We start from the raw sequence: 22322 nt of genomic DNA on the forward strand, positions 1-22322 counted from the left end.
TCAGAAAGTATTTTTATCCGGTAATATTTATAGTGAATTCAGCTTCAGTGCCTGAGTCCTCATCCCTTGAGATTTTCTTTGAGATCCAGGCTTAAATGAACCAGAAAACCTCAAACTCAAAACTCATCTTACATTGCCAAGCTTTACATGGTTTCTGCCTAAAATAATAAATCAAACTTGAAATCCATCCCAGATTTGTTGAAAACTCTAATTTCCTGAAATCACCAAGGTCCTGAAGCTATAATGAGACTTGTGATAAACGTCAAGCAGATATGGAAATCAGAAACCAGATAAAATACCAATAAATTCAAATAGTTGCAATGAAGGAAGCTACTGGTAAACCATCTTTGCTTATCTCCTTTTCTACAAAGAAACTTTATAATAAGAATGGCATGGCTAATTAGCGTTAGAAAGTAAGATGACTGCATATTATATATTTAAAATGCGAGTTGTTCACCAAGTACTTGATCAGGGTGGTTTAGAAGCAAAGCGAGGGCAAGCTAGCAAAAAACTCGTTATTTATCATTCCTAGTTTGTCATGACATTTAAAAAGATCTCATCTTAAGTCACTGATAATTAAAATTGTAGGTTTTTCTGCTCATGTGTGAATGATAATAGAGTCCACACAGAGACAAAAATGTAGGAAAATCCTATTTATGATAAATATATGGAATGTCTCTCTAGAATATGACAAAACATGAATTTTCAGAGGTTTATGACTTTTAACATCTAATTTGTATGAATGAAAGAAGAGTTAATTGGTGTGGTAAGACCAAAAATATAGCAGCCACAAAGGCATTCTGTTTGTGAAAAAAATGCACAAGAAATATATGATTCTTTATAAGAAGCTTTGTCTAAGTGGGGTTAGATATTGAAGTGTGAACTTTAGTGGACACTGGAAATACTAAATACTAAACATACTAAATGGACAACCAAGGACTTGGATCCACTAGTAGAAAACCCAATATCCTAGTTCCTGGGAACTTCTCCCAGTAAGTATTTAAAAATACTCACGATACAGATGATATGCTAAACACAAATTGGTTATATTCCTGCTAATTCTTGATGTGTATGAAGTGATATCTTTACATATAGTTTGCTATAGTTAAGACACTTTAGCTTTTGTATAACAACAGTAAATACATTCTGCAACAGCAGATTATGAAATAAAAGAAATTCCATATATCATCTAGTAGACTAATTCATGAGCATGCAGCATCCTGCTAATCAAAATCATTACACCAGATAAACTACATGTAAAGGCTTCTTTAAAAATGAAATGCACAATGGAATTCACCCAAATGAAATAATTGGTTAATGTGTTCAATCACTGGTCCAATATCCGATTATTATCTGATCTTAACACAGAATTAATTTTAAAAAGATCACTGTTTTAAAAAAAAGATCTCTGTTTTGAATAATACTTTAGATGATTCATAAGAACTTCCTTGAAAGCTGGGCACAGTGTCACACATCTGTAATTTCAGTACTTTGAGAGACAGAGGAAGGTGAATCTCTGTGAGTTTGAGGCCAGCCTGGTCCACAAAGTGAGTCCAGAACAGCCAGGGCTACTCAGAGAAACTGTTTCAACACCCCTTTAGAGAACTCTTCCTACTTCCACAAGGAAAGAAACAAAATATAAAGTATTTTTACACTATGTCTAACATCTAACCTCACTATAATTCATTGATTTTCATTCCTATCTCTCTTGACAGCTTGCATAGTTGAGAGGTAATAGGGTTGGTGTAGCTGCATGAAGTTCAAAGCAAATATTGAATCCTGACATGGTAGTATTTGGAAATCACTTTAAAAACCACACTGCATAAAACAAGTTTTGAGTCTGTTAGATAAAGAGAAGGCAATGCAAACGCCCATGGAGCTGAACTGATTCACAGTTCTGGAAATCTGAGAGGACAGCACCACACATGTATGTTGGAGACCTCCAGACCTTAGCGGTTTATTGTAGCTTCAATAAAACATGCTTTAACTACTTCTGCCGTAGTCTTTAAATCCGTAGGGAACCTCATCCTACCTACACAGCATTTTTCATGTTTTGCATATTTTCAGACAGGACTAAAACGAGGTAGACTATGATATTGTGCCCTTTTGCAGACTCATTAAATGCCTCATTTGCTAGCATAATGTTATACTCAATGCCTGTGTGAAGACAGAAAAGATAGGAGGCCACTAGGACATTCTTCTACCGCTCTTGTCCAAATACAGCATCCCTCAACACAGATATCCATGCGTCCATTCAATAGCTTTCTCAAACACATAGTCCATTTAAGGACCTCTGGTAGGTTTATAACCAAAACAAATGAAACAAAGTAAAGTACGTGTGGATTAAAATTTTACACTGTAAAGAGACAGGAAGGCTATAAATAACATAGTAATATTAATATATTAATGGATCTTATGTGTTTTTGTAGTACTATGTAAATTTTATGTTTGAGAATACGAACAGAAAAGATGAGGAGAGTTAGAAACATGTGACAATTTTAAATAATGAGCCTTCATAAGATCTGCTATTTTGATAAAATTTTGAGAGAATTACCCTCATGTCACGCACCCACTAAAACTTTTGAATTATACTTGGTCAGGAAGCACATAGGTAGACATAGAACATACATGACATAAATAACAAGGGAAAGTTAGAGCTAACAAATATGTAGTATAGACATGATTAGAACCTGTAGATAGGGTTATCAGAAGAAAAAAAAAAACCAGAGCAGAAAGGGTCTACTGAGAATCTTGGGTAGCACGAAGGACAGAACAACTGTAGTGATAGGCATGAGTAAATTTTTTTAATGAGTGAACAGCATTATCCTAACAATGATCCAGAGAGACTTTCAAAATGGAACTTCTCTTGTTGAAACATCCACTGGGGATTTATGTGACCCTTGGAAGGTTAATCAGATTAATTAAAAGGCATGACAATTCTGGATTCAACCTATTAACAAAAGGACATAAAAATGAAAACTTTAAAAATTATTAGTGACAGAGGATTAGCCTTTGGAAAGCCTCAGAGATAACGGAATACACAGGGATATTAACATCAAGATGGTATGTCACCAAGAAAGTGAAAACTGGATAGAATGAGACATAATGCATAGCTTGTGTAGTAAGAAAATATTCATAGCTTAGTAATTGTCAGGAGGCTTAAACATGAACAACATAGATACCCTTAAACTGAAAATGTGTAAAATGCTATAAAGTTCAGCAAATTAATATAATCAACAGATTGAAAAAGATGCATTAACAAATTTTACAAAGTATTTTCTAGTTAAGATTATATTAAACAAAATAAAAACACAATATACATATATTAGTGCCAATGGACAGAGGAGAAAGATGCACATCAAACCATTTATAAAAGTGAATGGGTAGGTTAATAAATGTACTGATTATTGTATGACACAGATTTATGTAAGTTTGCTCATTAGTTAAATTTTAACTCCAGTTTTGTGAGGTGTGTGGAAAACCGTATCATTTGGGGATTATTCTTTTTCCAATTTTCACACATGTGATCAAGGGAGAATGAAGTTATGACTCTTCACAGTTCTGTAGCAAGGGAATAAATGTGAGCCCTCTTGAACATCTGGGTCTCGTTTCGTATTATGGATACACATAATTCAATTCTTTATTTAAATTTTTAGTTTTATTCCTTCCTTCCCCCTTCCTTCCTTCCTACATTCTTTCCTTCCTTCCTTCCTTTCTTCTGATTCTTTCTCTTTTTTTTCCCTCTAAATTGACCAAGATTTTATTACTTTGCATTCAAATTTCTAGATTATGTTTAAAAATACTAAGGACTCAAGATGATAATAGCTGATCATCTTTCAAGCAAATCTCTGCAACATTCTCTATCTCTCCCAATGTAGTCTGTAGTCTAGAATTGGGGTGCTTTGCTTTGTATCCTCACATGGCTGAAGGTTTCAGGATTCTTACTCTACTTGAGAGGTTTTTTTAACTGTGGTTCATGCATTCCAGTATATGTCAGAAGAAAGCTCCCATCAAAGGGCAACTAAAGTGTACTTGGGTTCCCAAAATATTTCACTGAAGTGTCATTCCATCAGCTTCTCATTTTTGCTATGTAGCTCCTTGTCCACCCTGTTGCTGACCTCTGTGGTTTCTTGATCTCTCTCTCTCTCTCTCTCTCTCTCTCTCTCTCTCTCTCTCTCTCTCTCCCCTCTCTTGTCTCTTGTTCTCTCTGTTTATCTCTGTATATGTCTCAGTCATTTTCTTTCTTACCAATGATAGACACCAAAACAGAAGATACCATTCTACTATCAATAAAAAATAATATAGTTTCATATCAAGTGTGATATTTGAAGGTGACACAAGGCATTAGTTTTACATGTTGCTTTTATGTCATCACCATGCTTGGACTCCTAATGTACTATTGAAGGATATTAATATGTCTTATTATTTAGATATATGACAATGATGTCTTAAATATATTTTTAAACAAAATCAATAAAATTTAATTTTTAAAAAATATATTTTATTAATTTCTTCACATTACATCTCAGTTGTTATTCCATCCCTTGTATCCTCCCATTCCTCCCTCCCTCCTGCTTTCACCCTATTCCCCTCCCTTATGACTGTGACTGAGGGGGACTTCCTCCCGCTGTATATGCTCATAGAGTATCAAGTCTCTTCTTGTTAGCCTGCCATCCTTCCTTTGAGGGCCACCAGGCCACCCCATCCAGGGGACGTGGTCAAATACGGGGCACCAGAGTTAGTGTGAAAGTCAGTCCCCACTCTCCACTCAGCTGTGGAGAATGTCCAATCATAGAAAATTTAATTTTATACACTTCCTTTTATGGACTTGAAAAATTGCTCCAACATAGGCTTAAAGGCCTTCAGCAGAATGTTTAAGAAACACAGCATAGTAAACGGTTAAGTATATCCTGATGCAACTTGGTAAGCTGGAGTGGATTGGAGCGCCCCTCCCCCTTTCTAAGAACTAGGGGGAGGGTGATGAAGAGAGGGAGAGTGGGATTGAGAAGTGAGGAGGGATGGGGTTATGAGCAGGATATAAAGTAAATCAAGTAATTAATTTAAAAAGGGAAAATAGAGTATCTGGTTGCCACCTCTGCTTCTATTTCTAATCCAATAATTGAGTTCCATAAAGATATTGTAACCACAAAGTAGAATCTCCATATCATAAAATTTGTATAGTTTACCCTGATCCTTCTAAGTCTCTTCCTTCTTTGTTCATTGTGATGACGGACGGCATTTGGAAGACATGATTTAATATTAACAATCCTGTGTCTTTCTAGATGCATCTATGTCAGTAAAACTTTTCTTCTTTAATTTAGTCTAACTAGATGTAGAAGTGGCCAAAGAGTTTTCAGTCACAATTCTTTACATTATTTGAAACACAAATTTACAGAATTTGAAACATTGCTTTGCTTGTTATGTACAAACCCTCACAGGTTAGGAGCTATGAAGTCAGGCATTCAAGAAGCTTCTTTCTTGGGATCTGAATGATAACAGGATCCTCAGTAGAACTGAAAGACTCTGGAAATACTGAGCCTTTACTCTACCCACAAAAGATGTGGTTGTGAATGCAGAGTCTGTAAGTAATTTCCTTCCTATCTGTAGGAGAGCCTTCAGCTGACGACCAAACTCTGATTCCACCGTCTCCCAGTTGCTTTCTTTGAGGAACTGTTGCACATGGGACGACTCCATTTTTATACTTTTTAAATTAGCTTGTAAGAAGCAGCTCACACTTTGCTAAGAATATTTCCTAGATGAATGGCTGTATTCAAGAACCATTAGTCCTTACTATTTAGTTTCTCTTTTTACTTTATTTGTAAACAATTAGGACGATTATGTATTGGGTACATATTCAAACATCGAGGGATACACAAGTATAGACATTGCCCCTATATGTTAAAATGGTCATCTATATCTTAACATGAGTTTCATCAAATGAGTGGCATTTTCTTTTAATCTTAAATATACTTTATAGATACTGTAAGTATGAATCTACTTTAAAAAGATAAAAGCTCAATTCAGAGACAGATATTTATTATTTGATTCAAATGTCATTTTATGTCAAAACAACATCTTAATTATCATAACAAAAGCATGAAGTAGACAAAGAAGAAAGTGACAACTGGGAGAAGGGAAAGGATGGTGTCACAATAGATCAAGAGCTGGACTTTGTAAGCTGTATGACATAGTAGAAACAGGAAAATAAAATAAGAAAGGAAGTAGAAAGAAAGTATGGAAAGTGAATGAATAGATGTTGCAAATGATTTAATAAGAATTGGAAGAGATAAGGAACTGTTAAGAAAATATGTTATGACATGGGATAGTAACTATACAATCCGATTATATTTTGGAAAATAAAGCCAAACATTTCTGCTTAGTACAACTGCGTATCAGACTCTGGGAGGAAGCTAGATGTGGTGGGGTGAGCAGCAATAGTATTAACATTTATCTTCTTGTTTTAAGTCAGATAAATTTAGATCTTCTCTGGTATTTTCATTTGATTTCTTTGCTTTGCTTTGACGATAAGGATCATGTAGCCCAGGCTGGCTTCAAGTCCACTATGTAACGATGGCTATGTACATCTCAAGGTTGCCTTGAACTTCCAAATCTCATGCCTCCGCTTCCCAAACTGTGAGATTCAGAACATGTGTCACCATACCCAGGCTAGTTTGAAATTTTAATCTTAGCAAATCAAGTCAACATTTCATAATTCAGGGCTTCATATTTTATTATAAGGACATTGTTTTCACCTAATTATGGTGACCAAAGGAAAGAATTCTATTTTGAGTTATTGGCCTTCCATTAAACTCAGTTATAAAACAACATAAAAAGAAATATTGGCTTCATTATTCAGTAGACTCCAAGAGACCGATTTTTATGTATTTTTCAAAGTAAATCAATATTTCAGTGGCACAAATTAAACGGGAGGCATATATACTCATAAAAAAAAAATACATGAAAGTTGCTCAGTAATGCTGTAGGCCAGAGATGTAAATGCGAATTCTATGAGTGTACTCACTTGATTGGCATGGTAATAATCTCAGGACCCTATGGTGAACCTACGAGTATAGAAGGTTCTACTAAACTTGTATTGATGTAGTGGGTGGTGCTTTCCCTATCCAGTATGTTTCCTCTCCATCCCTATCAGCAGAAACTAATACCTAGACTAAACTTAAGCATCGCACTTTAAAGAATAATTTACCTTACACATAGGTTGTTTTCAAAGTGGAGATTGTGCTTAGAAACTGCACATTGAAAAGCAAATATTAGGTAATCATTTAATATAGGTAAGTAATCATAAAGCTTAATGCAGCTTGAGTCAATCAATTAGAAAGAAAAAAAAAAAAGAAAAAGAAAACCTCAAGTTAGTCATCAAAACATAAGCAACGTTAAAATTAGGTCCTGTTTACATTTCACTGTGAAATTTACTTTCTACCATTTGGGAATTTACAAAGAAAAAAAAATCTCTTGGTTTAAGAATATTTTTTTCATGTTTAATTTTAGTTGTACACTTTTCATTTTTAGATTATTATTTTTTATTTGAATCTGTAAAGCTGCTAGAAAATGTGGAATACATTACTGAGGTAATCATCTGCTGTTTTGCCGTTTCCTTCTGGTGCCAGCTAAAATTAAAATGGGAATATCAATGTTTAGTGATTTAAATGTTAGGCATGACTCAGATAGTATCTGAAAGAAAGGCTCCCTGAGAAACCTCTCTACACTCACTGAAAAGGCAACTGATTTCAGAGGCTACCCCTCTGGGTTCCCAACTCTTCTGTTTAATATATTTTTCCTTTACAAAAGTTCAGTTTTCATTTGACCATGGATGGAATGAAGTAGTATAGCTTTGTTTCTAGAATTTAAATGCAGAAAAAAAAATGTAAAACAATACACAGTTTTCCCAAAACTACTTAGAGTTAGTGATTTTTCTGCTCTAGCCCCACAGAAATTATATAATCACTGAAGTATCTTATTTTCCAAAGTTTCTAAGCTGCATAAATTATTGTTAAAATTGTTATTTTTCTTAATATAATGATCTTCAGTTTGATCCAATGTTTGGGAAAATGTGCCCTTCTTAGTGGTTTTCTGGTGTATATACATAAGCCACAGATGCATTATCTGTTGATGGGCATTGAGACTGATTCTGTGGCTTGATGACTGTGCAGAAAAAAAACAAAAACAAAAACAAAAACAAAAGCAAAAAAACATGGATGTGCCTGACTCAGAAAGATGTCTATTGTGAGATTCTTTCATATGTGAAAGTTAAAAAGCGGAGGGAAGGGGAGTAGAACGAAAAGATAGAAAGGAATAGGAACATGGAATAAAGTAAGAGAAAACGAGATGAAAATAGCACAGAGAACTATCAGAGAAAGACCAGGGGAGGCAGCGGGAGGTCTGAGGGGATTGGTGTGGAAAAATAGAGAAATAGATACTATCAAAATACAAGACGATTATTTTCCTAAAGTTTTCATACAACCTAGAGAGAATTATTTGACATTATTTCCCCCATGTTTACTCACATGGTAGTAAAAAAGGACACCCAAGTCTAGTCCCAGTAAATCAGAACCAAGGAGGCTCTGTGCTGTACCAATCATAGCCAGGTTAATACTTCTCCAATAGCTGATCACCTATCAGCCACACAGCCTTAAGATACTATGCTTTTATCAACCACAAATTCCATGTAAGCTGCTGTCATGCTAAACGATAGTCCAAGTTTCAGTAAGTTCTATATATTTGAGCAGAACAAAAGCTATAGCCAGCATACACATGAGGACTGAAGGCTTTATACTCATATCCTGTCTGTTATCCCTGAGATTAATAAACAACAACACACTATTGATACTGCTAATAATATTGCCTTTACCTCTTCTATAAGACCTGTTGCACACTAACACACCAATCTAAGTGTTTACTAAGTAAACAAAGGGAAGTTAAGACTTTTGTTCTAAGGAACCATAAACAATGCTATGAACATAGTAAGTACATTGGAGGGAGCAAACTCTTAAAGTTGGGACGATGATAAAGGTGGGGCTGGATTCAGTATAAGCAGCTAGGTTACTATTGGGGACCAGACTGCTAGTCAAATGGCACAACTACTTTTTGTGCTACTAAGCAATATGACAAAGACATTGAACAACTTCTTAAGCCTTAGGAAATAACAAAAAATTTAAATATGCACATATATGCATATGTATGTTTATAATTTTATTAGTTGCTTAGTTGTATATATTGTATATAACATGTGCTGTGTGTGAGTGTGTTTGTGTGTGTGTATGTGTGTGTGTGTGTGTGTGTGTGTGTGTGTGTGTGTGTGTGTGTGTGTGTGTTAGGGAATTTCCCCAACAGAGATTTTATAGAAAATTTGATGAAAGCTGAAAGCAAGCAAGCAGTAAAATGCCAATGGCCTTTCAGCTAAGCTCTGATGGCTCAATGTTTGCTAGGCACAGGAGAAAGTTTAAAGATGGCATCAGGAAGTCATTTTAAGGTCACGGAAATAGGAAGGGAAAGTTGGCAATTATTTTTAGAAATGAGTGATGATGCAAAGCTATTTCAATGACCATTTAACAGACTGATAGGATAATATTACTCAAGGATCAAATGAGGAAGGTTTGCTTTTTTAGGAAAGAATAACAGTCTACCACATACTAAGGAAGTTCAGGATCTGGTTTCGGTTTCTTTTACCTTCAGTCCCGGCTTTGGGAAACTTAAATCCTTATAGGTATTATTCCATTGACTTTATGTAAGATGGGGGAGGGAGACCTCAAGGCTCCTTGATGGCAAGTAATTGGCCCAGGCACAGAAGCAAATTGTCTTCTCTTGTGTCCATGATTGGGAACCACAACTTTTCACCACACACAGATGTTAGAACTGGCTTGTACCCTAAGGATGGGTGGGTACCTGTATAGCTGTCTGTCATCCCCTGGAAACCAGCTCAATCGGACAATGAGCACGTGAACTTGGAAAGTCAACTTCAGACTCTGCAGTAGCCAGTAACTACACATTAGCGTTCTTGACCATAAAGAGTTAGCCAATGAGTTTCTGCAGCCAACCTTCTTAGATACAGATGTCTTGAGGCCTTTGTATCACAAAGAGTAAGAGAACATGAGGATGACTGCTCTTAGATTTATCATTGATGTCGGGTACAGAATTGCAAGTTCATTTTGATTGCTTTATGGTGAAAAGACAAAGTAGAAAAAAAGGAACAGAAAAGGAAGAGAGAGAAGGTGTAGGTGATGGCAGAATACATGCTTGGCATGCACAGGGCCCTAGATTTCAGCCCCACCACCACACATAAAATAAGTAAAAGAACAAGCAAATCCTTAGAATGTTTTGAAGCTAGAAGTTTTTGAGGCAATTTCAGCCCATTACAAATGTATTAGTAATTGGTTCGTAGACGGTGAGTATTTGTCCCCACTAATTGTTCTCAGCTTTGCCACTTATGTTTTTAAATTAGGTTTCCAAGGCCGGCCTATTAAAAAATTCAAAAGAGGTAAAGTCCTGAGGAATCGATATGTGGTAACATTGCATGCAGAGTTTACTGAAAAGCAGAGATAATAAAGTACCCTAAGTGAAAAGTGCCTGACTATTTTCATGTTAAGTAATTGTGTGGCATTCAGGAGATAATGACTTCATGCTCAAATAAGTACAGCTTATGATAGCTGGATAGTATATTTATTTATCTTCAACAACCCATGCTACAATTTGCAAACAAGTCAAGCCAGTTGGAACCTAAAGCAAGAACTGCAAACCATTTTTTCCATTTAAGAAATAATGTATCATGTTTCTTTTTCTTTTCTTTTCTTTCTTTTTTTAAAAAACATTTTTAAGGTCTTACATTTTGCTGTGCTCTGGTGTACACTGCTTATAAAGGAAACCTGGACTCCCAGCTCATTGTTCACTAAGTACTTAAATTATTGTTTTATTTAATGCAGGTCAAGTACCATTTTGCCAGTTTGATGCTACTCACATCCCAAGGAGATGTGATTTGCTTCATTTTCAGCCAACAGTACCTGCTGACTCTCTTTATCTATAGTTTCAAATTACTGCACATGACAGTATGAGCTTCCTCCCCTCAACACTTAACAATAAATAGATACGTTGAAAATCTCCTAGAAATTGGGTAGCAAGACCTTGTTATTCCCACAGATGATGAACATCCCACTGGTCTGGGCAGGGAAAGGAAGCTGTTTAAGAGACTGCGGGGCTTTAGCCCAACGGGAGTGTGGCTTGAGTAATGTGGAGCACCTGTTACACAAACCTGGAAACAAAAGTATTTGCTATAGGAGAGTTTTAAAGGACTCTAGTTTATTGGTTTGATCATTCATTTATTCCCTGTCTATTGTGTGTATGTGTTACCATAGTATCATCTAGGTATAAAATGCACCATTTCCCTTTGTATAAACAGGTAATATGATGGATCAGTAAAATAAATTAATAAAGATCCCTTATGAGTAATGTGTGAATGCATATGCTAATAAAACCTTATGTTTGTGAGGGCTTTTTTTTCCGGTGAGTGAAGGAAAGATTACATACAGTGTTTGCAATCATCTATAGTTTCAAATACTTTGTTTTTTCTTTTTTTTTAGTATTTTATATACAAGAGGTGGAAAAATATTACCAAACAATGGATCCTAGGTCCCATGTAAACCCCAATAAAGGCACTGGAAGTTGCTTTCTCAGTGAAACTGAAACTTCTTTTTCAATACTTGGTACCTCTACAGGAGAAAATATCAGTATCTACAACATTGGACTTTGCTGTGATATTATAGTATAAATAATTAAGAAAGTAGCACTATTTAATATAAATATTAAGAAGAACATCATTTCGAGGGGAATGTTCCTTCTTCATCCAGCCTCCTGTAAAATAATTTAGCATTTTATCCTCAATCATCTAAATATTCATCACACTGGTAAATTCTAGGATACACTCTCCAGAGTATGATACCATTACAGTCTGCCTGCAAATACAACACAATGAATACATTTTTAAATGGTCAGAATAACTTAACTTATCCCAGTAAAAATATGAACAGCATCAATCTTCCTCACCACAGATTCTCTCAAGTAAAACAGCCAGATCAAAACTGACAGGCCATAAAACATCATTGGCTCAGATATAAGTTAAAAAATCTATACATAAATTAATTTTTAAAGTACACATTTATGAAAGCAGCCAATATAAACATACATATTTTTATATAGATACAATTAAAATTTAAATGTTCCTTTAAGCCATGATGCTTCATCCTGTTATAAAGGGCTATGTATTAACTTAATGCTTGACAGAATAAATTTACTTTGAATAGGCAAAGAGAGCGCAGAGAGCATTTTTTGGTTAGCTAACATAATTTTTAAAGCTGTTGTATTTCTAAGTTGTTTGACATATATAACCATATAAACACCAAATGGGGCTATAAAAAGAAATACAAAATATATTAAAATGTCACACTGCACACATGAATATTTATGCTGACTTCATTTTATTTGATGTAACTCGGAAAGGGAGATGGGGAAAGCATACATGTGGGCCCTAAAGAGATATCAAAATTCAGTGATAATTTTACTCTTCAGGATAAAATGTAAAAGAAAAACAGAGATCGCGACTAGACCTAAATTCAGGGACACGAAAAGAAAGAAGATGCTGTGATAAATGTTAAACCTTCATTATTAAGTGATTTCTCAGATCTCTCAGTGGTTCTCAACCTTCCTAACTCTATGAACCTTTAAGACATTTTCTCATGTTGTAGTGATACCCACCCATAAAATTATTTTGTTGCTACTTCGTAGCAGTAATTTTGTCACTTTTATGAATGATAATGTATATATCTGATATTAAGGATACATAATATTCAAACCTCAAAAGGATCCCAACGCACAGGTTGAGAACCACTGTATCTATATGATCAACTCCCAAAACACTTACACCCCTGTATCTTCTTCTGTTAATATTAAAATCCCATTTGCCAGGCCATAGTGGTAAACACCTTTAATTCTAGCACTGAGGATGCAGAGATAGGTAGAACTCTGTGAGTTTGAGTTCTGGTCTACTTTGCAAGTTTCAGGACAGCCAGAGCTACATAGAGAGACTCTGTCTTAGAAAGAAGGAAAGAAAGAAAGGAGGAAAGGAAGAGAAGAAGAAAGAAAAAGAAAGAAATAAAGGAAGGAAGGAAGAAGAAAAAAGAAAGAAAAAATAAATCCCACTATTTAATTTCTGACATTGAGCTTAAATATTAAGAATATCTTTTGAATAGAATCAGTTGCATACTTTCAATCCTATTCTCCAGAATTCCAGTTCTGGGAATTCAAAGGTTCCATTTCTTTCCCATCTGAAGGGCTGGGGCTGAAGAGTAGATTCAGAGGTTAAGAGCACTTTTTGCTGTTGCAGAAGACTGGGTAATATTCTCAGCAACCACAGTGGTTCACAATGATCTGTAACCATAAATCCATGGGAGTCAACACCCTCTTCTGGCCTCAGTAGGCACTGTGTGCATCAGGTGTGCACACAATCATGAAGACAAAATATTCATACACATAAATAAAAGAGTTCTAAACAATTAAATACTGTAGGGCTTCTAATCCATGGTATTTTATTTATCACATGATTAACAATCATTTTCATAGTTTTGGGGGATAGCTACATTCTTTACAAAAGAAATTTCCATCTAAAGATGTAACAAGAATAAATTAATTAAAAAAGGGAAAAAAGGTGTTTGTAAAGCGAATTAAAATGGTCACAAGATTCTGTGATGTCAGCAAACAGTTACTGGGTGTGTTAGTCTCTTTGATGGAGCTGTGTCAATACCTAATAGAAACTGATTTTATGGCAGAAAATATAAGAATTGAGTCAATTTTACTATATCCTTCTGACAGAATTCTACTTTTTTTCTTATATCAAAACATCAAGTTTATATTGTTTTCTATCATTACTTTATATATTAAATTAATTGATATTTTACTTGATCACCTACAATATTTATGGTGAAAAAGACTTGAGAGAGAGAGACAGAGACAGAGAGACAGAGACAGAGAGAGAGAGAGAGAGAGAGAGAGAGAGAGAGAGAGAGAGAGAGAGAGAGAGAGAGAGAGAGATGCAGATAGACAGAGTGAATGAGCCTAAGTGAGCAGAAAGGCTTCAAATTTTCTGTCTTTCTTGGTAGAGAATATAACTTTTCAGCTCAAGTAAGTATTACCCACACTTTGCAAACGCACTGGGTCCATTCCACTTTAGGGACTATAATCCAAATCCGGTTTGTGCTAGGCACCAAACAACACCAGCAGCTGTACAAAGACACTTTGCAGTGGCTTACAGCACAAAATGCACCCACAAAGGCCTGACTCCTACTTGGGAGTTCTAATTGTTGAAAAGACAGTGATCTTTCTGACCAAATCAATAGGGTCATCTGTGATTCACATTTGTATGGCTTTATTTGGAGATACTGGAAACTTCCAGAGAAAGTGTCTAGAAGAAGGATACAGGTCTCTGTGGCAGTGTGTGTGTGTGTGTGTGTGTGTGTGTGTGTGTGTGTGTGTGTGATCTCTGGCACCCATCATACTTTCTGCTTCTTGGTGAGGGACTTTAACTCACCTAGTTGGCATGATTTTTCATCCTCTTTACAGCTGGACTAGAAGAGTGAGGTCAATCTACAAATAAACCATTGAACTCCTTATTCAAACGTATCTTCCCCACTAAGATTTTGTCTCATTAATGAAAGCCAAGTAATGCCTTGACACAGAGGACAATTTATCTAAATCCAAATAACACAAAGTCCAGCTGTGAGAAAGTACCTTGGTATACAATCTCATTTAATATATGAGAATGGAATTCCTTCAGTTAATCTTTAAGTCTGGTTGTCATCCCTTTGTCATCACACTTTCTTCTCAGAAGGCTTAATTCTTGAACTTTCAGATGGTCCATTCTCCAGCAATGACCCAAAACAGTTGAATCAATAGAGCCTTGTTTTAAATGCAATCTCTCTTTTTAAAATTTTTTATTAATTTTATTCTTGTTACATCTCAATGGTTATCCCATCCCTTGTATCCTCCCATTCTTCCTTCCCTCCCTTTTTCCCCTTATTCCCCTCCCCTATGACTGTGCCTGAGGGGGATTTCCTCCCCCTGTATATGCTCATAGGGTATCAAGTCTCTTCTTGGTAACCTGCTGTCCTTCCTCTGAGTGCCACCAGGTCTCCCCATCCAGGGGATGTGGTCAAATATGAGGTACCCAAGTTCGTGTGAAAGTCATACCCCACTCTCCACTCAACTGTGGAGAGTGTTCTGTCCATTGGCTAGATCTGGGTAGGGGTTTAAGGTTTACCGCCTGTATTGTCCTTGGCTGGTGCCTTAGTTTGAGCGGGACCACTGGGCCCAAATCTGCCTATCATAATATTCTACTTGTAGGTTTCTAAGACCCTCTGGATCCTTCTGCTTTGCTATTCTCCCATGCTTCTCTCATCTAGAGTCCCACTTAGTTATTGTACTTGCACTGTTCTTATCCATTCTGCCTAATGTCTGAACAAGGATGCTCAGACATCTGTCATTTGGGGCAGGCAAGACGGTGCAGTAAGTAAAGACACTTGTTGCTCATGCCCAGTGACCTAGTTCATTCCTTGGAACCTGTGTAAAGGCTGGAAGATTCTCTTCCGGGAAGCTCTCCTCTGACCTCTGCAGTGTACACTGTGACACACATGTTTATACACACTCATGAACACACACACACCAATACACAAGAAGAGTAAGTAAATTTTTTTTTAAGTTTTTGACCACTTAATATGAATTTGGTTTTTAATAAATGATATTTAGAACTGTAAGAGATATTAACATAATAAAACAATTTCCTTTTACAAGAAACATAGAATATGGATATTTGGCAATTTATCTATAGAGACATGACGTTCTTCCTCTCTTTCTCTCTATGTATGCGTGTGCATGTGTGCGTATGTTGTGTGTGTTTGTACATAAAAGTTCTTGCAGACATTTTAGGAAAATTCTATATAGATTCACACATAATTTATCAACAAAAGTATAATCCTCAATAATTTTCATTTCTGTAATTTGTTTGGTAGTTTGTTTTGAATTGTTGGAGGGGTAGCTGAGTACTAACCCAGGCCCACTCTACCACTGAGCTAAATCCATAACTCAGCATTTCTGTGGTTTTAAAAATTTAATGATCTTTGAGATTGTTGGATATTTAGGAAGATTGTATGAAGATCCTCCCAATTATTATAGTATCTTAATCCATCATGTGCCTATAAAACACTTTCATTTTATTTTGCATTCACAGGCATAATTTCAGTTTCTTTTTCTACAGTGAGTAATTATGTAAGTCCTGTATTTCTGAGAATGCCTAAATGTCTGGTGGGGTGTGTGTGTGTGTTTAGGTGCACCTGTGTGGGGTACATGTGAACATGTATGTTGAGATCAAAGTTGACCCTTATGTGTTCCTCTTTAAGTTATATTAACCTTTCTTTTGTCTGGAGCTCACCAAGTAGGCTAGATTGAATAGTTAGGAATGTTCACATTTCTGACTCTCAAGAATTGGTATTATGAGTGTGTGCTATAACTCCTGACTTTTTGTTCTTTTACATAAAGTCCAGGAATTAAACATATCTGGAAAACATCTATTGCCTATCATAATTGCATAAATAAATGATCTTTTACTAACTTTTATATTATCATATTGATATTCAGATGCATTTACATATAAGTACCTTCATTTATTAAATATTTTAAATGTTTAATAGCTGATAAGTCACTTCATAGGGTTGTATTTTTAAGTCAGAATTATAATTTTTACATGAAAAAGCTTTATAGAATTTAATCAGCCAGTTAGGAAGCCTAATTTCAGATATTGATGCACTTTATGATTTATATAGCACAAAAACTATAAATCTAAATGCCCTCTTGCAGAATTCCATATATGAAAAACATATTCCAATGATGTTATATATATACATGTATATACATATACGTATATATAAGTAAAATGCCTAAACAGTTTTTCTGTTGTTATATATTGGATAAGATGTACATAAAATATATTCTGCATTTTAAATTATTGAGTTTGAGTGGTTTAAAGATTTATTGATTTAAGGATTAATTTTGTGAGTAGGAAAAAATTTTAAATTGGAGATTCATATCCAAAAGACATGTAAAATCTTAAAGATTACTGTTAGATTAATCTAACACAATTTTGTATATGGGCTGGAAAGGTAGCTATCTTCTGTAATGGAACATGCCTGCCAAGCCTTACAACCTACAGCTGAGTATGGTCTTTGAAACCAACATAGCAAAGGAGAAAACTCACTCCCACAAATTTTTTTCTGACCTCTATATGTATGCTGTCAGTTACAAGCAAGCACGCACATACATGTGCATCAAATGAAACACACACACACACACACACACACACACACACACACACACACATTTTAAATAGGACATTGTAAGAAAATTAAAATATGAATGAAATTATTGAAAATTTAAAAACATGTGACACTTGTGACAAGTGTTTTGACACTGGTCTTATTTTCATATTCAGTGACTTTTTCTCCTATCATACAGAAACACATGCAGAGAAGAGAAGAGAAGGAGAGAGAGAGAGAGAGAGAGAGAGAGAGAGAGAGAGAGAGAGAGAGAGAGAGAAAATGAATCATGGGGCATTTATTACCATATGTCAATTAGTGTGATCAAAACTGTCCCATCTTTCACATGAAACCTGAAACCTGCAACTTGCAAATCAGCAATGTTCACACATTTCCTTAAGCCATCACACACTGACTTCCGGGCCTACTATGGGCTACAAAGTAAACCCAGTAGGGAATCAAGAGGTATAAAAAAGGACCATCATTATCCCATTGGGGAAAGGAGAATAAAGGGAAGTTAGTGATGCAGCAACCAGCACTCTACAAATGTCCAATTCCTCAGTGTTCTAAGAGCCTTTCACCAAGAACAAGACTTTCAGTTCTTGTGAAGTGTTACAGCAGTGCTTACCCTAGCCCACTATGTACAGCCACATCACCAAGTGCCTTTCCTGTGTAAGGGCAGTCTACTGTCACACAAAAGGAAGAGGAGGGTGCTTCGAAAAGAGAAATTGGCTAGTGCTAAAGAGAGAGATTTTCCACAGGGTTCTATGGTTGCCATAGAAACAGCTTCTTTTGTTTGTACATATTCAGAACAGCTGCTTCTTTTTGGCTTCTGGTGGCAGGGACACCATGAGGGTAACTCAGGGGAAAAGGAACCCCACACACCGGACACAGAACCTACTTTCCTCAGCCAGAGTACTTTCATTTCATGTGGTTTAGCTTTAAGGGTGAGTGGGGTCAATGCGGGTTTTGAATCTTGGTAAAGAGCTATAAAACATAAATTCAAATGAGGAGAGAACACGGAGTGCTTTAATAGGGCAGAGATGTTGGTGCTAATTTGAACACTATACCTCCACTCTTTTTTGCTCTCGTGGCTTAAAACGCTCCATGATATTACAACCTCTCAGATATATGCAAACTCTATTGCCAGCCCTCCCCCAGCAGGTGGTTTTTCTGTCCACCAGGAGAAAAATATCCCTTTCACATACACACAAATCCCTCCATACCTTTCCAAGCCCTAATTAATTTCTCTAATTAGAGCCTTCTCTGGCTGCAACCACTTACTAAGTTGAATGGCTGCATAAAAACAAATTTAATGACTATGCATAAACTAATAATCGTCACTGAATTAACACTCCTGTTGCCCACATCCTGCTATTGAAACCAGCTTATTAGAGTCTTCAGTAGACCTCACCAAAGAAGGTCATCTCCAAGGAAAAGGCAGAGAGAGCCTGTTTGCAGGACAGACTCTTTAACAACTTCCATCTTATGTATTTTGTATATGCATGCATACATTTGACATATAGTTATATTTGCATCTATACATTTATATAGCCATAATTCATATAGAACTAAGTAACATGGAATAACTAGATAACCAAGGAGTTAAAATAATCGAAGCAAAACAGTAGAAACAGCGTCTGCAGTAGGAGTAGTCAAATTACACAATACACAAACTTACAATGCAAATAGTCACAATATAAGGCACAGCTGTTGTTATAAACAAATACCAAACATAGGTGTATTATATTACAAAAGTGCAATATAAAAACAAAGTCACGCTTCTGTATTTAGATGGAAATGTGTTTTTGTCCAACAAGGGACTTTCAAGCCTCATATTTGTAGTTAAAATCCAGGTAACATTTGGTTGGTTTAAATTTGTAACTACAGATTTTCACAGGTGCTACCTCAAACAACTCAGCCATGGCAATTTAATTAAATATTTGCTTAGTGCTTCTCATATCAATCAATTTATTGTATTTTTTAACACATAAAATCTGAGTCAACAAATTTTGATTGGTTTAAAATATACAGAAATCTAGGCAACAATATAAATGTTTATGTTATTAAATAAAAATAAAAATTCTAATGCATATTGGATCTCATGCATATTCATATTGGCTTATTTGAATATTAGAACCAAATAACTTTCACCGTGGTTAAATATGAATTCATTTAATTAAATATGAATTACAAAAACCAAGAATGACAAAAGCAAGTGTGCCCACTTTTCCAGCTTTTGCCAGCATGATTTGAGACAAATCTCTAACCTCTTTAAACATCAATTTGTGTAAGACAATGGTACCAACACCTTGATGAATAAATTGAGGCAAGACGTATAAATGCACATAGAAATTATAAATGTTACATGATTCTGTTATGTTAGTAGGTGGGAAAATTGATTTACTTTTTATTTCATTTTCCTGACCACCTATGCTTTTTTAGCATTATCAGTTCTCTAAGTTTCAGACTGTGAATGCCACATATTCATAACTGAAGTTCCGTTGGTTAATGTAGATGTACTAGACCCGAATTAAACAATTTACCACATCTGTTAAACAGGGGTTTTATTGTTGCTGTACTTCTGAGGACATTTCTTTTATTTCCACTCTGGAACTCCCAGTCTCTTATGTTTTCATCAAGGTCCTTGCTTTTATTCCCTTATCTCTTAACTGTGCATATACTTGTGTTTTCATTCTCATCCCTCTTATTCCCACTGAATTTTTGAAGAAATTACCATGAGTCCTCGCCCAGGCATCCCAGAGCTTGAAGCTCTTCCATTCCAGAGATCAATTATTGTCCCAATGCATCATACAAACCTCTTCAAATATCTGTTAATTTCTGCTTTCCTGCTGTACAGTTAACAATTAACCCCTGATGCACGTGGTATTTCATATTCAAAATCCAGCCAACGTGGTATTGAAGTTTCCCTTACTTATAGATACAAGTAAAGTATGTATAAATTCATACTTTGAGAAGTTCATACATATAATATACGATGTATTTTGATAATAACTAACTACTTTCTATATTAGCCTCCAACTCCCTCTTGACTCTCTTCTATTATGTTACCTCCAAACTGAATATCATCTTCTTAGTTTTTCTTAATAACTCACTGAGCCCACTACGTGTTGCCCCTATCTGCACGGTGTAGAGTCATTCACTGGAGCATGGGAAATCTCTCAGGGGTTACCTCTGAGCAAAGCCAATTTTCTTTTCCCTGGTAGACACCAACTACCAATAGCTTCTCTGCCAGGAGTAGTGCCTCAAACATTTTGCTTGTGTTTGTGACTTGGCTTCCTACAAGTCGAAGCCTTAGTATTTGGGTTTTTGCCATAGTTTACAGTGTATTCTGTAATATATTGACAGAAGTCAACGTGGAGGAGAAAAGGATTTACTTAAGCTTACATGGTATAGCCCATCAGGAATGGGTTATGGTTATAGTCAAGGCATGAGCTTGAAGCAGAAACCATGACAAAAATGTTCACTGACCTGCTTCTAAGATCTTATTCAGCTTCCTTTCGCATGAAGCCAAGGACCACCTGCCTAGGGATGGTACCATCCGCAGTACGATGGATCCTCCTATATAAAACATCAATCAATAAAATCCCTCACAGACTTGCCCATAGGCCAGTCCCTTGGAGGCAATTCCTCAACTGAAATTTCCTTTTTCCAAGTTGACAACTGAAGCGGATATGACATCTTTTATAGGCAGCTTTACACTGTTGGAATAACTAGAGGTCATGTGACACTTCTTTCTTGAAGATTTACTCAGTTCACTCATTTGTACCAAGGCATTCCTCTGGAAGGCACTTTGAGCATTCTGACATTCTTACTTTTTCTGTAATTGTTTGCTTTTGCCGATTTCTAATAATTAGTTATTCCATTTAATATTCATTATGCCAGAAACATTACAAGAAACATTAATGCGGATGGTATCTTAAGTTGAACTTATATGTATAGATTTAGATATGACTACTGATAATTTCTTACCTGTTGATGAAATCTGATGATAAACCTGGGCTCTTTTATTTTTTAACTTTTAACCTATTTACAATCCTGTTACTTCATACTATCTCCATCTTAATATTTTGTGAATACCATAAAGTTATTAATAAAATAGTACCTGTTTCATAGATAAAAATCTAGCTAGGGTACATATAATGGTTAATCAATATTTCATGGAACTAGGCCAGAAATTTTCTTATTATTTTAGATGGCATCTGATGCTGAGAATGAATTTTCTGTCTGGTATGCCAGAGAATCACAAGTGCAATAAGTCAGACTCATGAAAAGCATCATGATGAGAAGAGAAGTTGGGGTCTATAGTGTTGTAGATGAACTGTTGAATTAGCATTCCTAAAAGATCAAAAGATATTACTGTATTCTCTTGCCATAACAGTAATTTTTTATGTTAAATATTAATATTATCTAATTTTTAAAATGAAAGAAGAATGAAAAAACAGAGGATTTTAGAAGGCATGTAACAGCCCATGAAACTTTTAACTTGAACCTACATATTCTGTTTCTTTTTTTTAAAAAAGGATTCTCTTTTCAATACATTTTAGTCCTTCATTAAATACGATTTATTGACTAACTGTAATTCTCTACTTATCTAGTAACAATAACTATATCATTGTTTAGCATCATAAAATCTAATGTTTTCATGGTTTTTAATCCTCTTTTCTCCAATTTTTGCTTTATCATGTACATCTACATCTTGGATTTTTTTGTTGTCTCTTCTTTCCTCTTCCATCGGCCTTCCACTGATAAAAGAGGTGCTGAAGTCATGAGGTAATTTCTCATGTAACCAGCTGCTATGAAACCTCACTTCACCTGGTTCAGATCAGTGCCTTCATTACACTCATGAGATTGATTATATACAATTGTAATTAATAGTCATGCTGTATCAGAACTATTCCTCACCAAGCTAATGCTGTATTTCTCTTACTTAATATT

At 35.5% G+C, this 22322-nt stretch overlaps 1 protein-coding gene and 1 long non-coding RNA gene across 7 annotated transcripts in view; one reads left to right on the forward strand and one right to left on the reverse strand.

Moving 5' to 3' along the window:
* Window positions 1-22322, reverse strand: part of KCNH7 (potassium voltage-gated channel subfamily H member 7) — a 448856-nt gene that overhangs the window by 359779 nt on the left and 66755 nt on the right. The gene's annotated exons all lie outside the window — the stretch shown is intronic.
* Window positions 17704-22322, forward strand: part of LOC311607570 — a 51785-nt gene continuing 47166 nt past the window's right edge. The window contains exon 1 of one of the 2 annotated variants that reach the window (XR_014782640.1): window positions 17704-18310. This is a non-coding gene — a long non-coding RNA (uncharacterized lncRNA). The remainder of the gene's footprint in view (window positions 18311-22322) is intronic. The other variant, XR_014782641.1, reaches the window with a different exon arrangement.

The sequence above is a fragment of the Acomys minous genome (assembly GCF_964271855.1).
Source record: "Acomys minous genome assembly, chromosome: 10".
NCBI classification, from domain to species: domain Eukaryota; kingdom Metazoa; phylum Chordata; class Mammalia; order Rodentia; family Muridae; genus Acomys; species Acomys minous.